General features: G+C 30.5%; 1 long non-coding RNA gene across 2 annotated transcripts in view; it reads right to left on the minus strand.

Moving 5' to 3' along the window:
• Positions 1–7229, minus strand: part of LOC127716204 (uncharacterized) — a 66948-nt gene extending 59719 nt beyond the window's left edge. For both annotated transcript variants that reach the window (XR_007988801.1, XR_007988800.1), the window contains exons 1-2: positions 7084–7229; positions 4758–4784 (exon numbers count right to left, since the gene is read on the minus strand). This is a non-coding gene — a long non-coding RNA (uncharacterized LOC127716204). The remainder of the gene's footprint in view (positions 1–4757; positions 4785–7083) is intronic.
• Positions 7230–7948: the final 719 nt, after the last annotated feature.

Genomic DNA, 7948 nt, shown 5'->3' on the forward strand with positions numbered 1-7948 from the left:
GAGATGCACTTACTAGGAAAATAAGTTCTTAGATATTTCTTTGGAAGGAATAACATCAAAGATCAAGTTTAGCTTAAAACATTCTTCATAACACACATTAAGTCCTTAAAATAAGATTAAAAACACATCATTTGCTATCATGGACATGACCCTGATCTTTGACCTTGTAAACTGTCAAGGTCATTTGTCAATGATATCATAGTAAACTACTACATAGGTTTTGGACCCTTTGTGTAAGAGTAAATAATCTAATTTGCGCTTTCATAAATGTTAACGGAGGTTATGCCATATACTGAAAGCTGAATAATCAAAACTTTGCGGTCAAAATGCAAGTTGTGCCTTTACGACCCTGACATTTTGCTTTTCTCCTTTATTAGTGAAATGATTTCAGAGAAATCTCATAACTAGGTGTTTGGTCAAAGGTCAAGGACAACCTAAAAATCTTTTAAAACACACTTATAACCCTTATAATAGTGTCATAATATGTAATTCAGTATCAGGGACATGACTTAGACCTTTTACCTTCTGTTCTATGTCAAGGTCATTGTTCTCTAATGTAGTTGCAGTAGACCCTAGGGTAAGATACTTAAGTTTAAGGGTTAAAAACTGTAAACAGAGGTGATGCCCCTTACGGGAAAGTATTAAAGTCACGCCTTAATGACCCAACTATGCAATATTTCTGTGTCTATAAAGATTACTGAGATAATCCCATAACACTTGCAAGGTATAATGTCAAAGATCAAGGTCAACGTTTACATTTGACCTTGAGATATGCTTAGGTGACATGATTGATGACGATTGGCAAAGATTAAAGGTGTCTACGACTTACGGTTTCTGAATTTTAATGATCAACTGACATCAGTTAATTTCAGTTTAAACAGTGTTTATTAATAATTAAGAAAATGATAACAATGGTGTAGTACAATTTTACATAAAATTCAGACATGGATACTACCCCGAGCGTTTAATCGTACAGAAATTGTCTTGTAGTTATCTTGGTACCACCTGTCACAATTCTTACTGCTTCTAGTGGCAAATGTTCTAAAGTTGTTGTCAAATAACCAGGGATATTATCGTCGACAATATCACCATATTTTAAGACTGGCCGTATAAAAGATAAAATAAATAGTTTCTGAAACCATTCTTTTGAATTTAAACCTCAGCTCCCGGAAATAATTATGGAATAGATTTAACAAAAATCATTTTTAAATGATTATTCTAGATATCGTCGTATTATCATAACCCATAAATGTTTGTGTGATTCTTTTATGCTATTTTTATTCATGTAATCTGATGGATGATGAGGTTAATCTTGCTTTTTTAGATGTTCATTATTTCTGTTTTGTAAGGGTTAGAATTAACAAGCCATTGATTGGACCAAATGTATTCTATATAATTTACTATGTCATTTATAAAAATTCGAGAAAAATAAAACCTAGCGTTTTTTTTCTACCTGTTATTGGTACGGTGTTCATCCCACAACAAGGTTCGTAGGTTTTGGGCAGACTCTGGACCGACCAAACTTTACGACTGACAGGATGACACAAAGTGTGAACATGAAAACTAAAACTCACATTTAATATTTACGCACCCTTTCAACCAAAATGTATGTGTTATGACATATCGCAACTAACAATTTAGTTAAAATTATTTGTCGATATCTCATACAGTTTCTGAAAAGAATCGAAAATAAGCCAAGCTCATACTTTAGAACATGACCTTGACCTTTGACCTTGACCTTTTCTTTATTTGGACCAATGACCTCAATTCCAAAGACCCTAGGTCTCTAAAACTTATGGTTTACAAGTTACAACTACATTTTTCTTATTAAAAATACAAAAGGAAAATAACTCCCATATGTAGTTTTCGGACCGCTTCAGTCAAAATTATTTCTAAGATCCTGAGGATATAATGAGCAAATTGGGAAAATAATTTTATCGTAATCTTTAACGGAGATTTGTACACACGAAAAACAGTGTTTGGGAAGATAACTCTCACAATAAAAAGTGTTCGGCTTAACAGGGTCAGTTTCAAAATTGTAATAACTGTTCGATATTATATGCAAAAATCTAAGCGACATGTTGCGAAACAAAAAAGCACCGTTACAAAAAATGTGGCGGACGAAGAAACAAATAAAATGATAATAATATAAATAATAATCAGAAGAAAACCAATAGGTTTTTCCACAGAAAAGTGGAAAGACCTAATAATAATAAGAGCAAATACCGTTTATTCTTTTCCTTTTGGAAAAAAAAATAATAATATAATGAGAAGAAATGCAATTAGGAAATCCTTAATAAAAAAACCAATAAGTAAGGTATTTCCGTTTAAGAAAAGGAAAGACCTAAAAAATATAATGAGAGGACACACAATAAGGATCCTCTTTGGGAAAAGGAAAGACCTTAATTATATAATGAGAATAAATACATAAAGGATTTCCTTTTGAAAAAGAATAAAAAAACCTTCATACGAATCAGAACAAATACAATTAGGTCTTTTCCTTTTGGAAAAGGAAAGACATTAATAGTTCTATAAAAATCAATGCAAGAAGGTCCCTTATGGAAAAGGAAAGACTTTGATTGTAAGAATTCTTTTTTGGAAAAGGAAAGACATTCAAAATGAGAATCAGTACAGAAGGTCTTTCCTTTTTGAAAAAGGAAAAACCTGAATAATATAATGAAAAGAAATACAATTAAAAATACAATATTTCTTTCCACCCATAAAGATCTATTTTGAAATGAAAATATTAAAATTTGGTTTAAAATGTCATTCCCAGCGTCAATTGATAGCTTATTGTACGCTGATTCCAAAAATATATGGTTTCTATACATTTTTTTTTTAAATAAGGGAGATAATTTGTCACTTCCGGTTTGAAATATGTTACTTCCGGTATAATTTGAATGTTGACTTGACACTGATTCCAAAAATATATGGTTCTATATACTTTTATATTAAATAAGTATAAAAAATAGCTACTTCCGGTTTACACAAGGTCACTTCCGGTTGGATTTTCCAAGGTCAAATGACTTGCAACCTAATGCAAAAAGTCCCATGGCTTTATCATGTATACATATGAGGTAAAAGCAAAGGTCAAAATCTAGAACGTCAAATTTACTTTTGACCTTGAGATCAATTTCTAGGTCATTAACCAAGGACCTCAAATCAAAAGACCCTAAGTCTTAATTATATATTGTTAACGAGTTATATCACCATACGCGTATTTTTAAATACAAGAGGGGAGAAAACTCTTATTTAATGTTAGCGCACCCTTTAAACCAAAATGTATGTGTTACGACATGTCGCAACTAACAATTTAGTAATAATATGTTGTCGATATCTTATACGGTCTTTGAAAAGAAGTGAGAATAAGCCAAAATCAAAATTTAGAATATGACCTTGACCTTTGACCTTGACCTAATTTTCTTTTTTTTTTTACCAAGGACCTCAAATCCAAAGACCCTAGGCCAATATCACTTATGGTTTACCAGTTAGAAACGCATATCACTTATATCAAATACATAAGGGGGAATAACTCTCATATGGAGTCTCCGGATAGCTTCGGTCAAAATAAAAATCCTAATCCTGAAGATGTAACGAGCAATTTGGTAAAATAAATTTGTTGTAATCTTTTACGGTTGCGAAGGAGTAGTGGCCACAAGAAAAAACAGTGTTTGGGAAGATAACTCTTACAACGTAAGGTATTTAGTTACGCGGTTGTCAGTTTTCAAAGCGTATAAACTATACGATATCATATTCCAAATATTTAAGCGACATCTTATGAAACAACAAAACTACGCAAGAAGAAAAATTAGGCGGAAGAAAAAAAAAATAATAATCAGAAGAAAACCAATAGGTCTTTCCACAGAAAAGTGGAAAGACCTAATAAAGATTCTCTTTTGGAAAGGGATGATAAGAAGAAATACAGTAAGGTATATATCTTTTGGAAAAAGATACGACATAATTAGAATAAAAATATTAAATACAGCAAGATTCCATTTTCTAAAAAGAAAGACCTTAATAATAATCAGAAAAAATACAGTTAGGCCTTTACCTTTTGGAAAAGTAAAGACCTTAATAATATAATATATATATATATATATATTATTATGCTTGTTGTTTATGTATTTGAATCAATGCGGTGCTTTATAAAGTAAAATTCTTCTTTGAAGCAAGACATTTTTAGAGGAGAAGGCTTGATTCGTAAATGATAAAGTGCTATATGTTGGATTAACAGTTTGCTTTGAAATATTATACTTTAGTTAGACATTGCAAATAATAATTATTTCATTGCAATGTCTAACTAAAGAACCACAATTATATTTTAACAAATACCGGTACAACATAGTTGTTTTAAAAATCTTTACTCAATTAGAGAAAAGAAAAATTATCCACAACGTCAGCTTACATAAAGAGTCTTTAACTTGTGTGCTAGATTTTTAATGCTCTTAGTCCTGACCTGACAACTTTGATCCATTCAGATATAGTTTTTTTGATTTGCATCGTGATATTTCATGCTCTGGCATAGTTCGTATATGCATATATCCGAAAACTTGACAATAATTTGGACTTTTCGTTGACAATTCTCTAAATCGTTAATTGTTTACAAAGAAAGGTCCAGTTATTTCGTGATCAGCCGGACTCTGTTTGTATGCGGACGATAACAGAAGGCAATCTAAAATATATTATGCAGTAACAACCAGCTGCTTTTAATGATGGTCTTTAGATATTTTAAACGATATGCATAAAGATATACTTACGAAAGACATATCTATTCTATCTTGCTCCTGTAACAATAAAAAACTTTTTAAACATCATTGATCGATCTAACTTCAAGACGAAGACAAGTTGAAATATTTGTTTTTAAAAACCCAAATATATTGTTGGATAATTACAGAATAAACGTAGCACATGTTACAAATACCTATATATTGATGACAATTTCATGACCATCCCATCGCAATTGACTCATTATACAATTTTAATTTTATTTTATCCAAGGCATATAATGCCTTAGTGGTACAAAACGCGAATGTTGGGCTACTTTCTTCTTTTTTTTTCGGGGGAGGGGGGAAGTCAATGGTACACAATGCTCTTAAACTTCGTATTTGTCTTCAATCTTTGTTTACGTCTAGTGCGGATGAGTCTCATGGAGCTAATCGTATAGTTTGATCAAACAGATCTGATTTTGCTGCATAAAACTATTCGACTTTTAAGATATATTTAAACTGTTTTCAATCACTGACATGCGCAAACATTGAGCAGCATGTGGGATTTTAATTCATTTTATCAAACAATTCCAAAAATACCTGGCAATATCAGTTTCTTATTTCATGTACACATTGCTGCAGATTTAAACTTGTTATCCAATGCATATTGAACATACTTCAGTAATGAAAACAAATATATGAAACGTGCTTATTGATCATTCTGAGAGGACCTTGCAGAACCGGGTTTTTGTTGATTTAAATTCTTATTTAGCATGTTTAGTGTCGGTTATTTTTGTTTTAAGGGGGTGGGAGTTTCTTGTTTGGGGATTAATGGCAATGATCTATGTTGGTAATTTGAAATTCGAAAGACTTATTTAAAATGTCTCCAATTCTCATTGCAAATATACAACAATTCCATAAATGTATACTAACATATCTAATTAAAAAAAAATAATGTATACTCCGAAAATGATGGTTCATTGAACATTACATTAGTATATGACAAATAATTAAGTAGAACAATGTGTTGGTTTTATAGGTAACTGGAGTAATTGACACATACAGTTTTGGTTTGTACAGATAACTTTAATTGTATTGTAAAACGGCTGATAAATGGCGTATTATATAATATGTGTATTAATGGTCATTCTTACCATTGGCACACAAACTGACAATATGCATTGTAACTAGGGTGCATTTAATGTGACATTCAGTTACTAAGTCAACAATATGGGTTTTGTCTGGGGTTTGCAATATCAGCATTTACAATATTGGTGTTGTATCATCGACATTATATATTTTTAATAGTTAAAACAATTAAAGCGATCCCCCCTTTTTTGTTTCCATGGCAACAATATTTATTGTTTTTACTTTTGGTTCCTGTGATTTTATGCAAAGAATGGGTCTTTTTCATGAAGAATAAATACATATGGTGTACAAGATTGAAGTACTCCTCTAAATTCAATTTTGTCTTGATAAAAAGCTTTTTCAATATCATGAGTATGTTGTATGAGATAATGACTTTTCGATATTTACAATTATTACATATTTTTGGATGGAATATTTGAATAAAAGGTTAAGGTTTTCCCTGTTTTTAATCTTATTTTTCTTCTGTATTCTGTATATAATAAGAAAAAAGAAACAAAAAGAAAATGTCCAACCAATGTGTAATTTCTGTTTATGGTCAACTCAAAATCATCAATTTTTCAGTATTTGATAAACAAATCTCCAAATTTGGATTCCAACGAGACAATAAAAAAACATATACAGGAGACAAAATCTTTCAACTATGTTTTATTATTGAGATATAATATTTAAATAATGTAATGTCATGCAGGAAAATGAGAATAAGTGTTTTATTTCCCTAGTATACTCCTGAATTTGGGAAGAATTTTTTTGTGCCTTTTCAACCCAAAATAATTATCACTGTTACAATGGAAACAACAATATCAACGAAGAAAATTACTAATGGATTCTTAATATTTTATGATACTACAAAGAATAAATTTATAACTATGCGTGCCATGCCTCTTTTTTGATATTTCGATATATATTTTTACAGAGAAATGGTACTATAAAGGAAACGTTTGGTTTGGGCTGTTCCTAGATACAAAGATCAATGACTTTTTACTTCTACTCATTTTAATAAATATTTTCTCTTCAAAATTAGTGTATCTTTACGTTCTCAATGATAAAGGATCATATTATTGTTACTAGTTAAACAAAAAAATACATTTATGATCATTTATTACGTTTTCATCTTTCTATCTTTCAGCAGATATTGTAAGTTTCTACATTATAGTGACCCAACATTTGTTTTTATTATGTAGTACAATTAAAATACGACATTTTAATATTTATCTAATTTAGATCTTACCTCAAGTTAAAGCGTCGTTTGAAGATTTATTGAAATAGTTAAGTGACTAACGATTTAAATATGCATCCTTCACGTTAGTTACATTGATACAAATAAAGGCTATCCAATAGCTAAGCCTCATACGTTTATAGGATGTAACTATGTGTTATTATTATGATAATGTGTAAATTATATTGATTTGGTTTATTTAGAAATTAGCTCACTGAAGAAAAAAAAAAACAACGAACATTTCACCCAATATGTATAATCAAAGTATTAAATGATTTTTTCCATCTGTCTTATAATGTGAATACTAGAAAAGAATGATAGCTTTAATTTCATGGACTCTTTGCTTTGGACAATTACTTTATTTTTGTTAATGTAAATACATTTTAAAATTCTCAATGTTTTGTTAATAATTTAGAAACAGGTTTCGTTGAGCATTTGGAAGACCCAGCAATATACTGTTGTTTGTAAGGACACTTATGTAGTTTAGGTATCCAATACAGTGATGGCAGATCCAGTTCTTCATCTTTGGTTGAAATTCCAAAGGAACATAGAACAGACCTGTGATTATCTAGGATTCCCTCTTTGGTAAGTGTCGTGAGGGTATATGTTGAAGTTCCAAGTGAATTGTCAATACCTAATTCATTTATCAAGCAGTTTATGTAATGAGATTTACACACATAATCAATGTTGTTTGGGGCTTTATCTGCGGGAACAACAACATATTTATCATGGAGGTAGGGCAAGTGTTTTGCAACATTTGGGTCTTCAACGATTGACGTAGCATGGGTTTTGATATACCTATTCAGTTTCTTAATTCTGATTTGTATCAACGACCTCTCATCCTTTATCCATTTGGAAAGAGTATCTACGTCTTCTT

The sequence above is a fragment of the Mytilus californianus genome, unplaced genomic scaffold (genome assembly GCF_021869535.1).
Source record: "Mytilus californianus isolate M0D057914Y unplaced genomic scaffold, xbMytCali1.0.p SCAF_9, whole genome shotgun sequence".
NCBI lineage: Eukaryota > Metazoa > Mollusca > Bivalvia > Mytilida > Mytilidae > Mytilus > Mytilus californianus.